A 26,330-nucleotide genomic window follows, 5' to 3' on the forward strand; every position below is an offset into this window, starting at 1 on the left:
CTAGTTAAGTTTATATTAGCCTCTGTTGATCCATTTTAGAGGGGATATCAAGGAAATAAATGAAAATGCACGTGATCGTCTCTTACCCGATCGACTGCTCAAAATAACGTGGTATATGGACATCGAGCTTTTATTGAAAAGAAAATGTATCTAAGTTATCTAAATCTAAATAATGTTTAAGTGGAAAACTTCTTGTTTTTGGAAACAAAAATCAAGATTCAATCTTCAATATTACAAAATGGCCGGAATGCTTGTGAAAACAACGATCTCCATAAAGGTTAACTCTTACAAATCACGAATCGACTTTTGCTAGTCGAGTTGGTTTACACCAAAAATGAGTTGACTCGTTAGATGACTCTCATTTCTCCAAACGCTTACGAGTGTTGTGTGAATTGGATCGAGTCAATACGAGTCACAGACTTATAATTATTGTAGTTTGATACTATGGTTATATATTATTTTTATGACTATGTTATTTTGTGTTATTATCTATTTATTTTTGAATTTTTTTTAGTGCGAATTTAAAAATAAACTGTAAATTTATGACTCAAAACTATCAAATGTGTAATAATTTTGCAAATTTATTATGATAATTAACTTATACATTATTTTTAAAGACGTCACATATATATCTTAATATATATTATAAGATAGTTGAACTAATGACTAATTAACCAATCACATCGTTCGACTTCATCAAATTGACTTTTAATGATGTCATCATTTAGATAAACTATAAATTAAAAATCCTAATAATCATTATCCAAATATATTATTATATTAATATTTATATTAATTTGTAGAAAAAGTCTCATTAATTTACACTTTTTTGTTTTTCATCAATAATTTACACTTTTTAGAACTGAATATTTAGATTATAATTATTTTTAGCCATCAACTTGAGAGAATTTTTTAAAATTTACAATCATTTAATTAAATAAAAAAAATTTAACATATGAAAGATTTTTTACAAAAAATTATTTAAAAACCTAATGACTTATTAACAAATATTAGAAGAGTTCTAATTGTTATCAAATAATATAAAATCAATCCTAATTGTTATCATATTATTATAGAACAAGGTGATTGAAAATAAACATATGCGTGTTATGAACGCGCATCATGATTAAATACATATACTTGAATGTCAAGTTCGGGATCACAAATATGTTTATATTTTAATTCTTAATTATTTTTTCTAATAATATCACATTATGAGTACATATGTTTCAAAATATATTATAATGGAGAAATTATTATATATAGCATGTGCCTTATGGAATGACTACGACAAACAATTTCATCAATATGTATAGGCTAATAATGACAGTGAGGAACCTATGATTATTGTACTACAACTTGCAAAATATAACACTTAAAACCGTGTTTTTTTAAAATTGTAAGCTTTTATAACTTAAATGTATGAAGATCTAATATTGTTAATATCGTAAATCCCGTATCCAGTGTTGGACACAGATCTAAAATCTAGTAATTATACTATATTATGTAATATTTAAATATATCAAAACTCTTACGAGTTGAGTTACGTTTTGAATCACAATCAAAAATTTAATTTTTTAAATCGAATCAAAAATTAAGAGTTGATAAGTATGGTCAATCTCTACTTAGTAAGGAAACGATTATTTAAGTCTCATCGTAAAAAAAGATTTAGATATAGTCGTTTGTTATCTTAATTTGATTGGATTAAATACGGAAAATAAAAGAGAAATAAGAGGAGAAGATTCTCTGTTCTTCGCAACTTGTAAGGGACAGCACCATGTCACAAGTCACTTTAAAAAGTGGGTTCCATCGTCCGTACAGTTTGACGTGTCCGTTTTATTATTTACTTGTATTTTTTACTTTTCTTTTAACAACAAATTGTACTTTTTTTTTGTAAATTTCGCTTAAAACTTTGTATTGTGATTCGACAACAGGAAATTTAACATATGGGTAATGATTCCTACACAACACAATTTTACCATACACAACAGTATATGCATTAAAAGGTAGTATACATAACTGTCTGATGCATGTATTATTGTGTATGGCAAAATTGTGTTGTGTAGGGATCACCTCCCTTAACATATGTTGTCTTATCCTAATTTGCGATAGAGACCTCCCTTGAATTAGAAATGCATATTTCAAATATCTGATGAGGGAAAAGCTCCATACTAATATGTCCGAAAGCATGATGATTAATAGGGGTAAACCTTGCCTTTCAAACTTGAGTCTGGGTATACCTAAGGCAAACTCTCGTAGAAAGACTTGCTATGTCCACCTTAAAACTTAAACATAAGACCTTTTAAATGAGGGATGTACATTTAATCACTGAGATCTGAGCTAATGCTTAAGTACACAACAAATTATATTCCTATCCTATTTTGACAGCAAATTTTATTTCCTAATTTTATATTTTAATTTTTTAAATATCATCATCTTAAAAATTTTTAAAATAGTAAGTTAAAAAGATATATCAATTCTCTATCTTAATACATCAAAAAATTTAAAACTATTCTCAAAGTTTGAAGCTTGATATACTCTCGAGAAGACCAAAATCACTACCAAATGGGCTAACTTGACGTCCTCACCTTACAAGTGTCCAATTAATTGTGCTATAAATCATCTTCCTTTTCCTATATATCATTAGAGGTATAAGAAAAAACGGATTAACTGAACCGAACCGATTTGTAACCGGTAACTGAAACCGGTTAGTAACCGGATAATAAAAACCGATTATAGATTACTAGAAATCGTCAGTTACAAACTGATTACTCTTTTCAAAACCAAAACCGATTATTAACCGGTTAATTATTCCAAATAATAACCGGTTAATCATATATTATATACTATACATACACTGATATATAACTAGAAAGATCGCACCATCAGATGAATTCGTAAGCTTTCAATATATTTATGCAATATATAGATTAATGTTTCTTTCATCTGATTCAACATCAATTTTTGGTTGTTTTTGAGATTTGGGATGATGAATTTTGTTGTGTTTAGCAAATGATGTTTATTTGGAATATGAGTTTTTTTGGAATATCGGTTCGTTGCTCAGGCTTGTTGGAAATGAATGTTTTATCCCATTGTTCACAATTTTCTCAATATTATAATGGGCGGTTAAAAAACCCGAATAGGTTAAGCGGTTATTATTAACTGAAATCAGTTAGTGTAAGAACCCAAACCTTTTTAATCGAAATCCAAAGTTTTTTTTTTTTATATATATACAGGACCCCACTGCGGCGTAGTGAGGCAACACATACACACTGCGGCGCAGTGGAAACCCACGACCTAACTAGCCAAAAGCCCACTGTGGCGCAGTGATTCTGGACGACTCCCACTGCGGCGGAATGGGACTACTGCACAGAACTTTTTTGCCAAAAATCCATTTTTCCTGCACAAGACTTCACAAACTCAACTCAAACATCTATTTAACTCAAGACATGACATGCCCTTGCTAATAGTTGTGTGTACACATCGTTGTGACCATAATACATCACGACCCGAAAGCCAAATTACCCGACTTGACGAAATGGGTCGATGGCCCGAAACGTTAATCAAATAAACACTTGCAAAATATATAAAACAAACAACGACTAACTAAGTACATGACATCAAATCAAGTTTTACACCCAAAAATAGATTTGTTCCATCAAACAAGACTTGTATCAAGAGCCAATTGGGTCAAAATGGACTATCTACCCTCGAAATTATCCAACTTGCCAACCTTAGCGATGACAAGAACCTTCACTTGAACTTCACTCTAAAGTTTCCTTGTCTTTACTACTACCAACTCCTATAAAAGAGTTAAACAACTAAAACATAAGCAACGTTTAGTGAATGCATACACACATAATCATAATCATGCCATTCAATTTTGTGCATCAAGCACCATAATAAGTCTAGCAAGCTAGCCATATCATTCATAACAAACATTTCACATACATTTTCAACATGGCCATGGATATTTTGGCTAATAGGAATTTACCCACCTACTAGCTGTTTCATACAACATGACTAGTAGGAATTTACCCACCTACTAGTTCTTACAAACAATCAACTATGGGTCATAGGAATTTACCCACCTATGACCTCATTAACAAGAATATGATTATATGCATATACACTCACCTCAATTTGGCTACTTGGCACTATAAGACTACAAGCTCAACAAGTTAATCTTTAATACCTATACATGAATGAACATTTAACATCTATGAGTTCCATGACTCAATTTCCTTACCAACATACTTGCATTCATCATCTTTAACACTTTGATGTTTGGCTATTTCACACTTCTTCCAACAAAAATCCAAGTCCTTAAAAAAATAGAGTTTTATTTTATAATCACTAGCCAAACACCATAAAAATATGGGATTTTACCACAAGGGATTTTCATTATCAACATCCCCTTTCAACCTCATTTATCCATTTTATCAAACAATTTCTTAGGGTTTACTTAAAAATCCCAATTAATAAAAAACCCCAAATTCTTAAATGAAAAACCCTAAATTTAAACAACAATTAGAATTAGGGTTGTGGAAATCAATACCTCAAGAATGAAAGACAAAGGATTAGGGCTATCAATTCACAATTCTTCCCCTTTTCTTCCTATTAATTTCGGCCACCACCACCACCTCCTCATAAACCCTCACTTTCAATTTCTTTTACAATTGGAGATGGTTATTGTTATTGTTTTAAGATTAAACTTCTTCAATTTGAGTTTCTATTGCATGAACCATGGAAGGATTTTGAGAAAATGGAGTAGTTAGAAGAGAAAAGAGCTTGAGTGGGAAAACATGAATCATCAACTTAGTGGCTGGCTTTTCTCCCTGCTAGCCACGTCCTATATTGTATTTTGTGGGTAAAATACCCGTTAGCCACTAAAGTTCTAACTAAATTAGCCCTTAACTCAAAACAAAATACTAAGAAATTAATTTAATGTCAAAACTACAAAAAAGGTTATTTTTCTATTACATTACAATACTGGGATGTTACAGTTAGATAGGTTCCAGTTTTAAAACCTGGAAACCGGTTATTAACGGGTACAAATTAACCGTAAGCGGTTATTAAAATTAATAACCGAAATCGGTTAACCGCTTCTTACAACTCTATATATCATGATCAAATTCTTTTTGTTTTCTAAGTCAAAAGTTCTCATGTTTTTTCTAAATACAATTTCTTATATTAATGGTTCGGGTTTAAATAAAATAAGTATTAAAATAAATCAAGTTAACTTTTTTTTTTTCCTATCGAAAATCGTTATGTATCATGAAATCCTTTGTACATTAGTGTTTATAGCTATACTGTATATGAATTTTCATACATCAATTTTATCATAATTTTATCTTATATCTCTGACTTCAATAATTATTTTTTTGAATGGTGTAGATTATTTGCTCGCAACAGAGGATTTAGCTTACGTTTTCTTAATCGGGTCCGCGTTAGAGAGCGCTCTCACATTCAATATCTAGTAGGAGGAGAAATCCCCAACTAAACCGCCTGAAGACATGACATTTAATTAGGATAAAACCATGTCTCTTCTGCAAGACTTAAACTTGTTTCACTAGAGGACTTTTTTATAAAATATATTGAAATGTCCTTCTCATGTCTCGAACTCGAGACCTCCAACATAAAAAGTTGGTGCTCAACCATTGAGCTATAAAGGAAGTACTTCAATAATTATTTTACAATAATCAACCGTATTAATCATATAAACTTTATAAAATTTTTAACGTATATTGTTTTGTTTTAATGTTATCCATTCCATTATAATAGCAAAGTGACCGAGTGATTGGTATAACACAAACAACTACTTTTATAACACCATTTTAAAGGTCCTAGATTTTAGGTATCATACTGCCCAAATTTTTGTATTTTCATATACAATATTTTATTATATATATCCCAGCACTTTACCAGCGCAATGCGGTTAGGGCAGCAATGGTGTGGTGGTGGAGACGACTGTTGGTGGTAGATGCGACATCGAGTGGTATAAATAATTAATGATATAAAGGATAACTGAAAATATTTTAAAAGATTAAAGACTCATAGTGTAATTTAACCATAAAAGAAATTTTAGACTTTTCATCCATGTAACTTTCAAGAAGGAGGTTATTTTCTTTATAATATAGTACATATATATATATATATATATGAGAAAAGTGAATATAAGGTTGTCTGAAACCTAAATTTACGTGTTGAACCCTCTACATATAAATTTTTTAATATTTTTTGATTAATAAATAAATGTTTGGGTCCCCATAAATTTTATGGATTAAAAAAAGAATATGTGAGTGTTCCACACATAAACTTAGCCTTATATTACAATCCCATATCTATACTACCTATATAAACAAACTATCCCCTCCCCCATTCAACTCTCTACCTTTGAATTACCTAATATACTCTTTACATTTAAACTACCTCCACACACCTTATCCCCAAAATTCCGAAATTACCCTTAATAAAAAAAACCCCACAATTACCTAGAATCCTTATTGTTATAAAATCCCCATTAACTCTAAAATTATTGCTGAAGGTATTGGTACGGATAAGAAAAAAACATTTTAATTGTCATAGATTACATTACAAAATGTTTAAACAATAATTACCTTTTTATAACTCACGAAATTACGAACCAATTATGTCCTTTGTATATTCGTATATTAAATTTTAATATTTGACTATTTATTCTTTTAATTGCCTTGGTCTCCCCCCCCTACAATTGTAAGTGATTATTTTTTATGGTTAGTGTTTGCACTTCATTATTTTTTGCACCTAATATGAGACTTATTTTTAGAATGATATATACAGTTAGATCTTGCATTGACGCATCTCATGAAAACCGAAAGTTATAAACTGTTACGGTGTCTAAAGCGTTATAAACCGTCTCCCTTGCAACGCGCGGGCACCACTCTAGTATATATATATATATATATGAAAAACTAGTGAGAGTTTTATCTAATGAGATAAATAAACTGCTTTTAGAATGATTTTCAATAAATTTTATTTTATTTTAATTTGATGCTACAAACACAACTAAGCTTACGTGTGGAACTTTTCACATATAAATTTTTTAATATTTTTTATTAATGAATAAATTTTTGGGTCCCCATGAATTTTATGAATTAAAAAAAGAATATGTGATTGTTCCACATATAAACTTAGCGTTATATTACCATCCCATATCTATACTACCTATATAAACAAACTATCCTTTCCCCCATTCAACTCTCTACCTTTGAATTACCTAATATACTATCTACATTTAAACTACCTCCACTAGGGGTGTTCAAACGGTCGGGTTTCGGTTTAATAAGGTTAGTCGGTTTGGTTTAATCGGGTCTTAAATAAAATTTTAACCAACTAATACCCAATCCAAAAATGTAAACACCCGATCCAAACCACTGATGTATATTTTTCTAGTCTTTCAAGCTTAGCCTCGATATCCTGAAATGTTGCTTGAGTACTCTTTGTACTCTGCTCCAGCTTATTAGCCAACCCGTCCAACCTAGTAGAGATAGCATCCCATTTAGAAGTCATCTTCTTGTTCTGTTCTTCGACTTTCTCATTGGTGGCTTTCTGAGCGCCAACCAAATCTTTCATGATCTCTCTTAATTCAGCATTCGCATTCTGCTGACTGTTGAACCTGCTGAACCTGTTTCCACTAAAACCAGAATTATTAGCATTATTAAATGGGGAAGAGGAAAAAGAGGTACTTGATGGCCGATCTGATAACCAGTGTTCTAGTTGAAGTTCCCTTGCTGATTTTGCACATAATTGACTTCCTGGGCCGGCTTACCCGGACAATCTTCTGAATAGTGCATGTCTCCACAGTAATCACATACATCAACAATCACCTTTACATCTCTTTCAATGCTTTTGAACCTCATGTCTTGGTTGTCAAATCTCTCATTCATCTGCTTCGAGAGTGCTTTGACTTCAGCAACCAAACTGGACTCTTCACTACTTTCCAATTTTGCAACAGTCTTACCACAAGTTCTCTTACTTACAAGTTCTCCACGATCCGAAAACTCCTTAGCCATATCATCTAGGATTTTGTAACCCTCAGTTGGGGTCACATTGTTCAAACTACCCCCAAATGCCCCGGCTAATTCTCTTCTAGTTCTCTTGAGCAAACCATCATAGAAGATTTCAACCACTGCTTCTGTGTTCAGATTGTTTCCTGGACAGTTCCTGATCATCTCCTTATACCGTTTCCAAGCATCTACTACATCTTCCCCTGGATCTTGAGTGAATGCCCTGATCTTGTTTTCCAACTATCTTTGAGTCCGTATAGGATAGAACTCATCAATAAAACCAACACGAAGCTCATCCCAAGTGGTGTACAAATCGTCGGGTTGTTCCTTGAGCCATGCCTTAGCTTCTCCACATAAAGTGAGTGGAAAGAGCTCAAGCTTCACATTATCATCCTGATCCGCGCCATAGTGGTAAAACCTGCAAATTTTCTCAAACCTTTCCAAATGGCCATACGGATCATTGTTTGTCACCCCATCAAACTTTTCTTCCTCCACACTTTTCAAATGACTTCCTTTAAGAGAAAAATTAACTCCGGTGGTTGGAAGGCGAATAGGAGTACCCCTATTAGTGGGTACATTTCTTCTACGGTCAGCGTAAAGACGATTATTGGGGTTTACCGGTTCTTGATCACCCATTCTCCTATTTCATCTGGTTGAGTTACTTGAAGATTTGTCTGAGGAATTTCTGTTGAATCCGGTTGATGAGTTTTATCCCGATTATTTTCTTCCTCTGAGATGTCACCAGTTTTGAACAAACCACTACCTTCGGAGAATTTAGCACTTAAGTGAACCTCGGACGTTGAACCTTTCTTTGAGTAATGTTGATCCAAATCTACGTCCGGGTTGTCACGGTTTTCGGTACCTGAATCTATTTTGTCGGTGTTTGAGGGCTCCGTGTTGTTTGATCTAAGTAAGCGTCTTCTGGCTCTCCCTGGATTAGATTGAGGACTAAGCAAATGTCTACCAGAGGCTCTTGTGTTCATCAACTAACAAAGTACCTACACAAGCACCACAAGAAATACCGTTAACCGCACCAGAAACTAACAAAAATAAAACAAAAACAAAAACAAAATCTATCTATTAAAACAAATAACTTCCTTACAAATGAATGCAAGGAAGGATCGAATCACAAAAAGAACAACTACTTAATTTAAGTCCCCGGCAGCGGCGCCAAAAACTTGATGTGTATTTTTCTAGTCTTTAATTTATAAACACGAAATACCTAGCTACTGACTACTACACACTTGCGGGCAGTGAACCCGTTCGTATGCAATATAGTTAACTTGGTAAACCGAGATCGAACACAAGGACTTATTAAGCAAATGTTACAGTAAAGTGATTCAGATTAAAAGGGGGGGTTTTGTGACCGAATTGTCACATTGCAAAAGTTAGTAAGAAAAGTCAGTAATCCCGTAGGATTAATCGAAAGAGAATATTTGGTTGTTGAATCTTAGCAAAGATTTAAAAGGAACACCTACTTGGGTCAGCTCACATGCCAATCATCGGGTCTAAATATTACTTGCATTTGTTGAACGACTCAAAAGGTAGACAAGATGAACTCCCGTTATACTTGAAACTTTAACTGCTCAAAACATAATTATTGCTCCCGCACTTAATTTTAACTCTAAACAGTTAAGTATTAAATACCTGAGTTGATTTATTGATTTAATCTTTTGAAAGCTTTCTCCCGAACTGCTTATTCGCCTAATTAGATCCCTCTATCATAAGCGTTTACACACTCAAAATGAATTTAATTGTTTAAAATCTTTATCGTTGATTTCTCCCGAACTCCAACGATTTTAGGTTAATTAAAGACCGATTAATCATTTCATAAATCAATTGACAATGACATAGATTTCTCCCGAACTTCTAATTACAATTATCAATCAATTAATATAAAAGTTGAAAACAATATTTAAATCCAAATAAATGTGGATCTTCGATTAAACATATAAAGCTTGTCCAACACTTACAAGCAATATTAATTCGACCCTATGACATGCTTACTACCCAAGCGGGTGCTAAGGATTTAGCTACTTATATTAAAAACACAAGAACAAACAAATAGAGAAGAAATCATGTTATACCAAATGATTGAAGATAATCCGGTAGCACTGATGATTACAATCCAAAGCTGAAAAGAGATAAAACCCTAACAACTTGTTTGCTCCAAAGTGTTAAAAGCTATGAGAGAACTATCAAAATTATGCCAAGATTTCGTCACTTAATGCAGAACCCTAACTGACCTTATATACAAAATCAGCGTGTAACGGCCGTTAGTGTAGTAACTGGCCGTTACACTTGTACTAGAGGACTAACGCCCGTTAATGGGCTAACGGCCGTTACTCGCTAATTGATTACTAACGGCCGTTTATGTATTAACTGCCAGGTTCAGGAGAAACCACAAACTCCTTCTATAACGGCCGTTACTCTAGTAACGGGAGTTACAAACTCCATGATTCGTTTTTTTCGTCTTTAGCTCGATTTCAACCGAATCTTCCTCCCATTTCTTCCATATATCATCAAACTCAACCAATTCATTCGTCTAATCAATTTCCAACCTGAAAACACTTAACACACCTTCACAGCATCGAAAGTTGGATATAAAACTATCAAAATAACGAATAATTGGTTCTAAAATCTCGTGGGAAATGGTATAAAATATGACACATCAACCACCCAAAGAACATTCGGTTTAAATGGATTGGGGCCCAATAAACCCGAAAAGGTAAAATGATTCAAAAATTAAACTAACCATATATAACGACTTATCATGGATAGTAAATTGGAACTAAATTTATAACATATCGTAAGTAAATTAACTACATAATTTAGTGATGGTGTTGTCTTTATGATATCATACTACAATTATTCTAGAATACTTGCATTTTGTATAAACAGAAGTCAAATTAAGAGTGTAATTGAATACGCGATATAACCAAGTTTCATCAAATGTAACTTATCAGGGTTTCGGTTTGGACCCCAAATTTTATTTTTTGTACCCAGAACCAATCCAATACCCGATAATTTTATTCGGTTATAACCAATTAACCAACCAAATCCAAACAACCAAACCCAATTAACCCAAATCCAGTTGGATTGGGCGGTTTTTCGTTTGAAACCAAATAATGAACACCCCTAACCTCCACACACCTTATCCCCAAAATTCTGAAATTACCCTTAATAAAAAAAACCCCACAATTACCTAAAACCCCTATTTTTAAAAAATCCCCATTAACTCCAAAATTATTGTTGAAGGTATTGGTACGGATAAAAAAATCTTAATTGTCATAGATTATATTACAAAATGTTTAAACAATAGTTACCTTTTTATAACTCACGAAATTACGAACCAATTATGTCCTTTGTATATTCGTATATTAAATTTTAATATTTGACTATTTATTCTTTTAATTGCCTTAGTCTCCCCCCTACAATTTTAAGTGATTATTTTTTATGGTTAGTGTTTGCACTTCATTATTTTTTGCACCTAATATGAGACTTATTTTTAGAATGATATATACAGTTAGATCTTGCATTGACGCATCTCATGAAAACCGAAAGTTATAAACCGTTACGGTGTCTAAAGTGTTATAAACCGTCGCCATTACAACGCGCGGGCACCACTCTAGTATATATATATATATATATATATATGAAAAACTAGTGAGAGTTTTATCTAATGAGATAAATAAATTGCTTTTAGAATGATTTTCAATAAATTTTATTGTATTTTAATTTGATGCTACAAACACAACTAAGCTTACGTATGGAACCTTTCACATATAAATTTTTTTAATATTTTTTATTAATGAATAAATGTTTGGGTCCCCATGAATTTTATGGATTAAAAAAAGAATATGTAAGTGTTCTACACTTAAGCTTAGGTACCTAACAGTCTTATATTACTATCCCATATATATATATATATATATATATATATATATATATAGGGTAACTTTCCAGTGAGAACAATTTTAAAATAAGAACGGTAAGAACAAGGGGTAAAAAATAAATTTTAACTTGGGAAGGATTTTTTGCTTAAACTTTATTTTCTTATTAATTTGAAAATGTAACCACCTCTTTTTGTTTGTGCTTGTACGTAGGAAAAAAAAAAACTTCCATCTCAATTATATTTGATTGCAATTAAATTAAACACATCAATTTTTTAAATAACAAAATTATTATTAGTTGTTTCATCCTCTTTAATTTTGATATATTTAGTTTGTAAAAAATTACAAATGGATGCACAATTCATTTATAATGTGAGGGGATGTACAAACAACAATTACGTTATTGGATGCACACTTAATGAAAAATGGATGAAAAAAAATTGGAAGATACAATATGAGCATGTGGATGAAATAATTTGATTTTATAAATTCAGGATGCACAAAAATACAATTTTAGGATGTACAAATTAATACAACAGGATTCACAATTAACACAACTCTAGGATTCAATATTAACGCAACTTTAGGATGTATAAAAGTTAAGATACATAATGTGATATTAAAAAAGAAAAGAAATCAAGTGAATTAAAGCAAACAGATGCTTCGTAAATCTTAGGATATGCAAACAGAATTAAATTAGATATTTGATTTCAGTTAATAAATTTGAGATATGGATAAACAAAAAATAAAAAGTGCATCCAATTCACTAATTATACTTCGGTGAAAAAATTATTAAACAAATATAAAGTTAGTGATGTTTCATGTTTGTCTGTCATGAAAAAAGTGACTTCAATTGGTCGAACGGATTGTAAAGAAACCGTAATTTTTATTTCCAGTTATGCCCTTTTGATTAGATATTTAAATTAAAAAATCCATTAAGTTTCTTAACCGTTGGATCAAATAATAAAAGGCCTAGATTTGTTCTTATTTAAATTTGGTTTTTATTGGATGACTCTCCTATATATATATATATATATATATATATTAGATTAAACCCACACGTTATGCAGAGCTGGCTAAAAGTGTAATTTAAAAGTAACAGATAAATACATTTTTATTCATGATTTATGTTAATATAAATAAATAGTTAGATTACAACTGATGCAAATAATAAAATTATAATTTATGATTATATGATATATATCAAATATGTTAAAACATGACCAATGAAACGTAAATATTTATAAATTATATGCAAAGATGACACTTAAAAATACATAATTTTTTTAGTTATATATAAAGAATTAAATTTAAATAATTAGTAAAATTTAATATATTTTTAGGACAGATTTAAGAGAACTTATATGATAGCATTAATTTGATTCAAGATGATATAGGTTTGCAACCGACTTATTATATAGTAATTTACTTATTCAATATTTGTGCAAATTATTATATATTAATTTTGTAGGTTTATGATATGATGCAGCCGACTTCACGTGAATAACAAGTAACGGAAGAAGTTATTTTTAATAGTTATAATGAAGATTAGGATTAATGATTAAGAATAATTTAAATGACATGGATAAACATATGATACCTTAAAATTAGGAAATTAATGAAAAAATGACAACTCATAAAAAATCTTACATGGCATGTTCTTATAAATACCAACTAAGCAAAAACATATCATCTCTTAGTTATATAGAGAGAGATATGAAAAATTAGTGAGAGTTTTATCTAATGAGATAAATAAACTGCTTTTAGAATGATTTTCAATAAATTATATTTTATTTTAATTTTATGCTACAAACACAACAATGTAACCTTATTAATAATTTCGTAAAACATACCCAAACGTCTATTTAAAGGAAAAAACCCAAGCGCCTTCATAATTTGCAACTCCATCAAATCCCAAGTTTATTCAAAAAGGCTCCAAACATTGCAATTAATTTTGTTATTAACATAGTTGCATTATACTACTTTACTTGGGTGGAATTCATATACGCCTAATCGATGACCAATACCTTGATAACAAAATAAAATTCATATAAAAACATATTGATTCACTATGTGTAACAAAACCATATATCAACAAAGTTACAAACAAATAAAAATGAAAAGAGAACAGAAACTATATAAACTACAAGTCATTTTAGTTTTAACATTTTGACATTCAAAAACCAATTCATAAAAAAAGGTCCTTACTTTATCTCTAAGACCTTTTAATGGCCAAAGACTTTAGACATCTTTGTATGGTTGATAACAAGTTTTTTTTTATAATTATCATCTTTAACTATTTTAAATTAATTCACTATGTGCAACAAAACTATATATCAATAAAAAAAAAAAAATACAAACAAATAAAAACAAAAAGAAAAAAAATAACTATATAAACTATAAGTCAATTTAGTTCTAATATTTGACATTCAAAAACAAATTCATAAAAAGAGTCCTTGGTTTTGATCTCAAGATCTTTAATATACATATTGATTCACTATGTGCAACAAAACCATTAGGATGTTAATTAATCAAAATCTTATACGAACCGGTATTGATACATGATCAGTATTTGTCGATGTTTGCGGATACATGTATTAGTCCCACATGGAATTCGACATCACTTTTCGAAACCGAGATTGAAACTGTGCTACGACGGGATCAAAATTTGAGAAATTTTGCTCTTCGCTAAGTAATAGTCGGTCACATTTACTTTCCCCAAGCACAGCTTATATAAACAGATCGACTTGAATCCCAATGGACCATATTGAAGAAAAGTAGAATTTGGGCCCAATGCCCCAATATATGCTAAAGGTCTTTATGGTCGTTCGATGCTAATATATTCTTTTTGTGTTGAATGACAGTGAATATATAATTGGTCCTTGGGCTTACTCTCCTCCTTGGAGATTAGTTCGTTCGTCTCCTTGGGCTTACGCTTCTCCTTGGAGATTAGTTCCTTCGTCTTGTTACTAGACTGCTCAGTAACAATCAACAATTTTTTTTTTTTTATATATTTTTTTTTGAAAATGAATTGATTTATATATTTCTAGTACTATGATTTTCTTACGTTTGTTATCAAAAGTTAATTTTGCTGTTGTTTGTAAATATATTTGAAAGTTAGTCATCATTTTGCTTAAATATTTAAATTGGTTAGGGGACATGACTCTTTTAAATCTCGTCAAGGTCACTTGAACACTCGAGTCCAGCAATGAAAGGGTTCTTTCTAGAAGTGCTTCCTTGCCAACCACATGGAACAATCTGACTTCGATCAATATTAATCTTATTTGGAGAGTTATCCTCAAGATGCAACCGTATGTCTTGAACCATAACCATTTAAACTACTTTGTGTCCAATTCATAAAATGAATGTTGTAATTGATGACCATACTTTCTTTCATTACTACTCTTCCAACAATATTATTATATTAATTAATTTGGTGTCTTATCTGAAATTGGTGGAACACAAACTAAACCCATTCTCTCTCTCTCTCCCTCTGAGTTCATGGGCCGATAACACTACATTAAGTAAGCGGGCTGGGCTACACTTTAACGTGACTTCTTGTTGGACTATATGGATAAATTAGAATAGCGTCTTCTTTCAAAAGGTTCAAAACGCCAAAAGCTTTTTAGAGGGAATCTTATTTGACGAATTAAAGTAGTAATATATTATCTTAAAATTGGATTGTAAGTAGATGTAGCAAATTAAATATCATTGTAGTGCTAGCAAATCGAAGTGAAAGGTTTATATTGGGAATCTCATTGTACTTTTTTATACCCGCCTCAGGGACGGAGCCAGATTTTTTTTTGTGAGGGGGCAAATTTAAAAGTTTCTTATTATATTTATTAAAGTCATTTTTGAGGGGAAAATTTTTTTAAACAAAAATTAACTCTCACCGGAGAATTAGAAAAAATGGACCCTTAAAATAATTTCGTCTGGGTGTCAGTTATGAGAACATCTATCTTTAACTTGAACATTGGACTTTGCAATTTTAGAGCATGTGATAAATTTTGATACAATTACTCACACAAATAAAACACTTTCTTCAACTTCTCTTTTTCAACTTCGTTAAAAATCAAAATAACTGAAGATTTTTACTTTACCAATAGAAGATTTTATCTCAAAACTAATGCTTCCAACATAAGTAACATACTTCCAAAGAAGAGGCTTATGACAACGATGATGACATTTGTATGTATAATGTATTTATTATTATTATTATTTAGGAACAAAAAACTACAAATATACCTCTAAAAAATTACATTGTACCAAATTTGGAATGGGGACAGTTGCCCACACTGCCCCCATTGTGAAGCCGTCCCTATCTACCGTGGAAAGCTGAGATATATTTAATATGTTTAATCTACCGTTTAAACCTTATGGTATATATATGTTTATATTTTAAATTCTTTTTATAATGTGTATATAATTTTCAGTGAAATATGTTTTTTATTAATAATATATATATTTTTTAATAATGAATTTGTACATTTAATTAATTTTTAATGATGATGTGTCGCTTTAAATTTAAAGTTCGATATGAATGGTTAAAGATAAAATTGTTAGTGCAGGAGTAGGCAACGTGAAAACTAACGGGACAGTTTTATAAATAGTTAGAAATGACTTTAACATGATAAGACCAAACATATTTTTAGCCACTTTCGTAAGATTGATGTTAAGTCGGATATCTTTAAAGAAAGATATTAAATTATATACTTAAAAGAATAAATTGGTATATACATGAGATGCATCTTCTTAGATATTCTAAATCATTCTTTTTTATTATTGGATCTTATCCAAGCATTATGGAATGATGGAAACGTTATCATCTTCCTTCGTCATACAAGTTGACTTTGTAAAGTTTGACTTATTTTTGTACAGATATCTAAAACCTTATTAATCATCTCACAACACAGATGACTAGATGAGTAACAGAGCAACGCAAATTAAAATTCTACGTTGGGTAAAACGTGTCATCTTCATTAGAGTACAACTAAAAATATCTGAAATAGATATAAAAAAGGTAAATGGGTAGGAACCTTTTGGTTTCATGTACCGTTTTAATACCCAGTGAGCACATCTCCTTGAACTAAAAATCTCTGTAAGAGATATATACATACTAGAAAATATTTATAGGCCAATACATATTTTTGACCCGAGAAACTTCTTGATAAACTACTAAAAAGAAAAATGCATTACACGCTTATAAGATGGAAGACGTAATAATACACATAATAGGGGTGAGTTAATTTGAGAACTCATAAAAAAAAAAGAACTCAGGAACCAATCTGGACCACACATTCTTTCCCTCTTTCTCTCTCTTCATTTAAATAATAAAATTCACCCAAATCATTCAAAATGTTCTAACTCACAAACCGTAAATCGTTAGACGAAACAAAAAGCATGGGTAGTCTTAAAATTTCGTCCTCTTTCATTAGAGATCCAATTCGGTATACTTTTGACGACTTTTTAATTTTCGTTTTTTTTTGTAGTTATACATAACTTACACATAGGTAGGTTGAACTTACACATGTGTAGGTTGAACTTACACATGTGTAGGTTGAACAAAAATTATGATTCGGAACGGGCTTCGCCCTTAATGATATTCATAAACCAAAGCTAGTGGGGGTGATAGGTCATAGAGGGTGATAGGTCATAGGGTGATAGGTCATAGAGGGTGATAGGTCATAGGGGGTGACCAGTGAGGGGTGATCTACCTAACGGGCTCCGCCCTTAGCCGCTATGGCTCCGCCATGGACTGACGGGCTCCGTCCTTGGCCACCATGGCTCTACCATAGATTGATGGGCTCCGCCCTTGACCTTCATTGTTGTGTACATATGTTTATTTACTAATTTACATGTGAAAACAATGATCCTACACATGTGTAGGATGAACGTGATGGGAAAAAAAAATGAAAATTAAAAAATCGTCAAAATTATATCGAATTCGATCTATAATGAAAGAGGATGAAATTATAAGACTACCCATGTTTTTTGTTTCGTCTAACGATTTACGGTTTGTGAGATAAAACATTTTAAATGATTTGGGTGAATTTTCTTATTTAATGGAGGAGAGAGAAAATATAAGAAAATGAGTGGTCCAGATTGATTCCTGAGTTCTTTTTTTTTTAGGAGTTCTCAAAATAACTTTCCTCACACATAATAATCTATATATATTCGTGTGCATACGCAATGATATATATAGAATGCCAGTCGATCAAAGGTCAATGCTGTTTAGCTTAAATACTTTAACTTCAATTATTGAAATACTAAAGCATTATTTTAAACCGATTAGCAACTATTAACTAAAATGGAGTGTATCTTAAAAGAAAATTGTCAAGAAAAATACATTTAATCTACACCTTTTTCTCGATGAAAAGTAACATCAATTTTTGATTAATAAATTAGTTATAGATCAATTTTAAGAAGTAACTTTATAAGTCGAAATGTTTTTGCCGGCTTAGCAATCTATAAAAGCAGCCACATCAGCATCATTTTTTCAGGCAAAACTTTCAATTACCGGACTTTAATTTCTAATGACCAGCAATATATATATAGGGAACCTGAGTTGCGACTTGTCGTGGATGAATTAGTTACGTTGTGATTATAATGGTCTGAATGTTAACCTTTATAAGAACAAAAAATTATAATTATCCTATTCCACCGGAATAATGCTAATTACACCATTATGTCAAGATATAAACTTAATTGGTTTTTACTCTAAAAAGTAAGAGCCTATAGGTACCAAATGGGCTATATATCCTCACATTAGCAATTCCATTCTTAACCTGATCGGCAAACTTTGTAATTATTAATTTACCCAATTTTTACGTGGGAAAAGAAATCTTATTCTCAACACGAATTTATTACGAGTACTAAATTTTAGTAGAAAAATACTTCCTATTCAGTATTCACACAAAAGTTAAAACAAAACTTTTAATACAATGACGACACTCATTATTATCACGTAAGGTTAAAATGACGTACCCGGACTACTCCTTATGTTTTTGTTGAAATATTAATGTATTTCTAGAAACTACTAGAATAAATTAGTTGTAGTAAAAGTTAGAATTAACTAGAATTATCTAGAATCATTTAGATATTTGGTTAGTGTTTAATTACTAGAAATTTCTAGATTAGTCTAACCGACTTTGAAGGCCTATAAATATGGCCATCTTGTAACATATGGATGTAACAATAACAACATCAATCAATAAAATCTAAGTTTATTTCTATCTAGTCCATCACATATTCAAACTCTTTTAAATCCCCTCATCATCAATTAACATCTAAACAATATTTAAGCATCACATAAATAACTAAAACTCATAACAATTCTAACAGTTTTGTCAATATTCAGTTAATTAGTTATTATAAGTAGAAATTGAATATGAGATAAAAACTTTTCTGTCATTGATATTGATATAAACATACAAAAACTGATGCAATATATGATAATTTTATTATTGCTCACACACGGAATTTATAAGCTTTTAACTTACAATTACTTTCGTATCTATTTTTGTAGTCTGCTATTCAACTAAACCAATAAGCATACGTTTGTTGAGATAATCGATCCAAGTACGCACATTTGAAAAAGATTGAATGAAAATCAGACATGGTTGGGGGTGGTTTGGGGTGGCGTTGGAGCAGACGCCACCTTTCCTCCACGCTCAGAACGGCTGTTCTCAGCGAACTTGAGACTTGCTTGATGCATCCCTTTCTGCCTCTCCTCCTCGGTCCACTCGGAAACATAATAATTCTCTTCACTGCCTTTGACCACATCTTGACTGGCCGGGAAAAACATGCTTCCCCATTGTGGGAAGTGAACAAAGCCGACAGTACTCGTAACAAGCATGATCATGATACCCATATACGTCAACCCCTTTTCGGTTGAGAATGACGCGTTGGCAAAGAATATTAATTGGGTTAGTCCTGACCCGAAGTTTCCACCGGCCCCGGTCATCCCAGAGATGATACCAAGTGATCTCCGGGAAATGAAAGGGATGATACCGAATGTGGCTCCACACGCGGCTTGTGCCCCGATGGAAAAGAGCATCATAAAGGTGATGGCTAGAGGCAAGGAGTTGACTAGGCCAAGGAACAGACAGCAAAGACCCCCTGCGGTTTGGAGAAGCCATAAGTTCCAAAGCCGGCCTCGCATTCCAAACCTTTTGGCCATGTAATCCGATGTGAACCCTCCGAAGGGACGAGCTAGAAGATTTGCCATTCCAAAACAAGCAGCAATGATTCCCGCAAGGTGAAGCTTTAGGTCAAATCTGTGATGGATTATAAAAACAATACGTACTGCTAATTAGTTTTCCTAGAAATAGAGTTTATAATTAACTTATTGTGACAGCTCTAGTTAAAAACAATATGTACATACCTATCGTAGAAGTATTCCGCAATGACGTTGTCAATGGTTAACTCAACACCCATGGAGTAACCATATAGAAGTACAAAGACCCATGTCCGGTAGTTTGTCACAGCATACCACAATATCTAAATAAGAATTAGAAACAAGTTTAAAAAAAAGCAAGCCCAAATATATAAGTATATAATAATTAATCTTGAATATAAGAAATCCTAGATAATTAAGTATGTATTATACCTTGCCAAATTTATCTTTGCAACATCACCCTTCTTTTGAAGGGCACCAAGGTTACCATCGGGCAAATCTTGACCAAGAGTCACACCAATATCCCCATTATCACATGAAGCCATCCAGGTATGAAAAAGGCAATCCTCCATGCCGTGAATGGTGTTGCGCCGGCCTTTTTGATGATCTCAAACAACACCGGCATCAGGAGTTGTGTGGCTCCGCCACCCATGTTCCCCCACCCGGCTGCAGTCCCGTTCACCAGCCCAATAATCTTGCTGTTAAACATGGTACTCATCCAGTACTGGCACGACACGAATGTAGCCAATGAAACCGATCATGAACCTGACAGCGATGTAACCGCTAGCATCACTGACGAAAGACATGCAGAAGACGGTGGGTGCCGACAGCATGATTAGGAAAGCGCATCCGTAACGTGGTCCCAACATATCACATACGGCACCCATCACAAGCCTTGAGAAAATACTACCTGAAACCGAGGCGACACCAGCGTTCCCTATGTCTGATTTGGTGAGATTAAGGTTGTCCCGGATAATGGGGACAAGTGGAGCTGCCGCAAAGGTGGAGACAAAGGTAGTGAAGAAAGAGATCCATGAGAGGTGAAAAGTTCTCATGTGAGGGTTTGCAATGAGAAAAGCTTGAACACTGTTGCCTTGTGTTCCGAGTCAACGGGCAAGTCAAACTTGGCCGTGCGGTCGGTGTGTACCATGGGAGACGCCACAGAGAAGGCCATGACCGGCTCATGGCCAGTGACTCCATGCATGGAGCTTCCCGGAGAGCCTTGAATCTCAGGCATTGTGGATGATTAATCTCCGAGCTAGCTAGCTAGAGTGATAATGTGATATATGTGCTTATGTTATAAGTCGTTATATGTTTTTGAAGCAAGGATAGAGTGCCTTATATAGTACTTATAAGGAACATATAAATATATAATGTATATACGAAGATGTCATGTTGAGAACTAAATTATTAGATTTCTAAAGATGGTTAAAGAGTTGACAAAATGAAATAGGGGTTAGTGGACATTTTCGAAAGGTTAACTTGAATATATTTGTTTTTTAAGGAATCCAATTTGCCGCATACCCACTGTGTGAAGGAAATGGTAACTGGACTCATCGAATATCCCAAAAGAGACTACATATATATACAAATTAAGAATATGTCAACCGAAACTAAGATATTTGTGATTAATAACATGTATGAAAGATATGATACACGACATGATATATATTTAGCTTCTCATTTCCAGCTAATATACTCTTCAATTCTATTGCATATATGAATCAGAAAAGATTCATATAACAAATATACTTCTCATGTTCCAGCTAATTAAACTTAAGCTAATTAATTTTAATTTGGTCAACAAAAACACAACAGGACTACTAGAAGAAACTAATTACCTTAATTACATTAATATTAATATTCAAGTTTTCTGACTTATTCAAAAACGTGTATTTTGGAAGAAACACGCAAGTCCTTGATACTTTGTACCTAGCTTCTCACTACCGTGTGAAACTCCTGAGCATGATAACCCATGATTATTGGGGACGAATGAGATTTGAACCCTCGACCTTAGTATTCAATTGGTCTCCCCATGGATCCCACGCATAAGCGGAAACAGGTACCACTGAGCTACTAGCTAGTATAAGTTTTCTGACTTATACTCTGCCAATGAAATGATTTCATATTTTCATATCCTCTTGGAATACCATTTCTTCAATTTTGGAAATTTACTAAAACTTGCAGAGTTCTAAAACTTTCACTCTTTTGTTTACAAGTATCAAGAGGGCAAATTAGGCCCAAAAGGGCCACAAAGCCATTTTACCACTTCTGTTTTATATATCTGTTCATCCCCCGCCATCCCCTTCAATTAAAAAAAAAAAACTAGAAAAGTGACGAAGCTCTAGTTATATGTACTTCTCGTACGTTTATGAGATACAGTAGTTAATTTAGGCCCACAAGTTAGAAATAAAGAATGGTTGAAAATGAGATTAGGTTGACTTTTTCAGACGTTGATGTAAGTTTTTTCGATATGTTTTTTTTTTTTAATTTTTAAAGTTGAATTATTTCAATAATTCGAATCACTCATCATCATGAATTTAAACCCGACCATAATAATTAAAACCCGACCTGATTTGTACGTGCTAAGAATTGACCTCTGGTGTAAAACGCAATAGGAATAATTTTATGTATAGTAGTAATGTTACCAAAAAATAATATAACTTATTCCTCTCGTCATCATATAATTGTCTATTCCTCGATCTCTATTCCCTAATAAAGCAAATCTCCTCTTCTATTAAATATTTTTATCTTTGAAATACTTTATTTGCCCCTAGACTTTTTTGTTTTTTTTTCTTTACGTAACTACCTAAAATCCCTAATAAAGCAGACCGCCTTCCCCGGCCCTACTGCCGCCGCATTGCGCTCGTACCATGCTCGTATACATTTCCATATTTTGGTACGTATATTCTTAAAACCCATTCAACACTAAATACAACTCATCCTAACATGGAAAACTTATCACTCTTCTCTATTTAAAAAACGCTATGGGTCTAGCTACACCTTTTCAATTCATGATCGAATTAATATATATATATATATATAGCTTATCATAAGTCCTTATCAATTATCGATAATAGTTTTTCATTATTTGAATATATCGATCGTGTCGATGAGTAAGTCCTTATCTCCAAACAAATTTTAAACAGTAGAGCCCATCAACATACAACATTATATTTGACTTGATATTATATGTTGAATTTTGTTGGATATTTTAGTGTAATTGGATTAATTGATAATTTAATTATAATAATACATCATATAAGTATGGTGGCGTGGAGTGCACGCTTATATGAATTTATTATGATCTTAGAGGCGAATCGCCCCTAAAGAACGAGGGTCCGGGGGCAGCGCCCCCGAGAGCAGGGTCCAAGGGGCAGAGCTCTGATTCTATATTTTGTACACACGAATTCATTAAGAATTCTCTCTCGTTTTCATACACAAACTCAAACACAAATCATACAAAAAAATTTTAATCACTGATTGTATTCAACAAATAATTTGGGGTGAACCACCGAATTGATTCAATCTGAAAGCGTATCACGCCTTCAGTGATTGCATATTATCCGGTTTTGTTCGTTATTGATTGCGTATCCCCAACAACTTATGTATGTAAATATATATACAACATTGACATTTTTAAAGTTATTAAGCTTTTCGATGGCAACACTTATCCCAATTAAGTAAAGTTCACATATATTGTGTATAATCAAATAAAATCATAAATTTGATCGAGTTTAGTTTATGATACAAACTTTAGTTGTATAGACACTCTCTTTCAATAGAAGAAACGACTATGCACGGATATATGCACCTGAATTAAGATCATCAACTTATCTAAAACAATTGGGTGATAACTCTTACTCTACCAAACGTACACCATTAAACATCTTTTAAGATGTTACAATATATAATAATGTGAAGCATGTTTATTATGTACATAGCAACTTTAAAAAATGTTGTATGGATTCCAGCCTTTCACAAAAGGTTGTAATCTATATTTCTTCAAAAAAAAACAATTTTTTTTATATACGTGTCAATAGAATAAATATATAGCTCTGTTCTGGGTCGTTTCTTAGGTTTCCTGATCGGGGTCTCTTTTTATGTTAGATGTGTTTTTAACTTGCCTGAATGGGTAAGTGTCTTAATAAGATTTGCATTACTTTAAAAATAATATATAAAATTATACATAAAGAAATGGTAAGACCAATAAAAGTCAATGCTTCACATATATATGTTCAATTATTAGATTCTTACATTATTATTGAGATAAAAGAATAGTTATATAACTATATTTGGTCAATTTCTGAATTTTAAACTGAAATTGCAAATTGTTGAAGTTGTAGACACTACGTACATTGCTACAATTTATCCATTATGTCCAAGATTTCCCAGGCCGAACTCTTGGTTTAATTTATCTTACTCTTAAGAATAATTAAGTTATATATAGGTGCTCAAAAGCAGCTTGTTTGGATGCCGTACTCAATTTCCTTTGGGGTTATTTATTTGAACAAAAAGAAAAATATTCTTATCCTACTCCGATCCTAAACTACATGAATGTCTAGATATTATAAGACTTTCGAAAAACCCCACAATATCCCCACAAATGTATATAAGAAGTGAAATGGGTAGAATACCTTAAGGGCCATGATCAAAAACCTTACCATTGAATATAAAACCAACTAAATCAAATGAAGATTTTGATTCGATTGTTACATTCTTACTTATGGTATAGAAGATCAACATATATCTATTGAACTACATACAATTACATCTGTTAATTATAAGATTTTTATCTGCTCGCATTTTTTAATTACTATAAAAAGTAGTTCCACTATTTCTTCCGGAAGACACAAAAATAAAGGCTACAATATTGATTGATCCCTATCATATTATGTTCCTATATCATAACGGGTGATGAGTTATTTTGAGAACTAATAAAAAAAAAAATGAGTTATTTTGAGAACTAATAAAAAAAAAAATTCAAGAACCATTTTGTACCACATATTCTTTCTCTCTTCAATTAAATAATAAAATTCACCAAAATCATTCAAAATGTTTTATATCACAAACTGTAAATCGTTAGACGAAACAAAAAGCATGAGTAGTCTTTAAATTTCGTCCTCTTTCATTAGAGATCCAATTTGATATACTTTTGACGACTTTTTAATTTTCGTTTTCTTTTTGCTACTTACACATAACTTACATATGTGTAGATTGAACTTACACATGTGTAGGTTGAACAAAAATTATGATTCGGAACGGGTTTCGCTCTTAAGAATATTCGTAAACCAAAGCTAGTGGGGGTGATAGGTCATAGAGGGTGACAACCTTCATGTGTCAACATTTATTGGGTTGTCATGTTATTCTCATCTCTACCTATATAAAGAATCACTTGACCTAGCCGCAACTCATGTTGGTTTGTCGTGTGTTTTTCTCTTTTTGTATAATTGTTAAGCTTTTGGTTCGTCGAAAAACTTAACAATATTTTCTTTTTTCTTTCTTTGTAAAACCGACCATGTATTCACTGTTTAATCAATAAAACATATGATTAAACTTCTTTACTTTCTTATCTATTATTTTTAAAGTAATTTACATTAGTTGTTAATTACATAATCGTTAGAAACTTGGTACTTTCAATATATTATCTCATTTTGCCACAAAAGAAAAATAATGATAGATTTGAGATTTTTCAACCAACAACAAAATCACAAAGAGTTGCGGAGTATATATATTACACTTGCTTAATTACCTTAACTAATACGAGTAATTAATAAGGAATACATGCAAGCGTTATTTTTCTCGTTACCGGCCTTATGCATCTTTTGGGATATTCGATGAGCCTAAACACTGTTTCTTAAAACGTACCATATATATGCGGCAAACTGGAATCTTCAAAACATAACTTATGTCTTATAATCACAGCCTTTTGGGAAACCCCACTAGCTATCTCTAAGATAATTAACCCCTTTCTAATAAATTTGTCAACTCCTTAATTAATTAAACATAGTATGAAATACCAACATGACATCTGTATCATGAATATTAACAGATTAATTATGTTTCTCTACATTCTTTGCCCCCCTTGAAGCCTATATATAAACACCACCTTTCATCACTCATTTTAAAAAATAAATATCTAAAGCAACACAACAATAAAACACAATTCAAGTCATACAAAGTACTTGAGACTTGAAATTGTAAACTTATACA

General features: G+C 32.0%; 1 pseudogene; it reads right to left on the reverse strand.

Annotated features, from left to right (window-relative positions):
* Positions 1–19,550: 19,550 nt before the first annotated feature.
* On the reverse strand, positions 19,551–21,354 carry LOC122580912 (annotated as a pseudogene).
* Positions 21,355–26,330: the final 4,976 nt, after the last annotated feature.

The sequence above is a fragment of the Erigeron canadensis genome, chromosome 9, assembly GCF_010389155.1.
Source record: "Erigeron canadensis isolate Cc75 chromosome 9, C_canadensis_v1, whole genome shotgun sequence".
Classification (NCBI taxonomy): Eukaryota; Viridiplantae; Streptophyta; class Magnoliopsida; order Asterales; family Asteraceae; genus Erigeron; species Erigeron canadensis.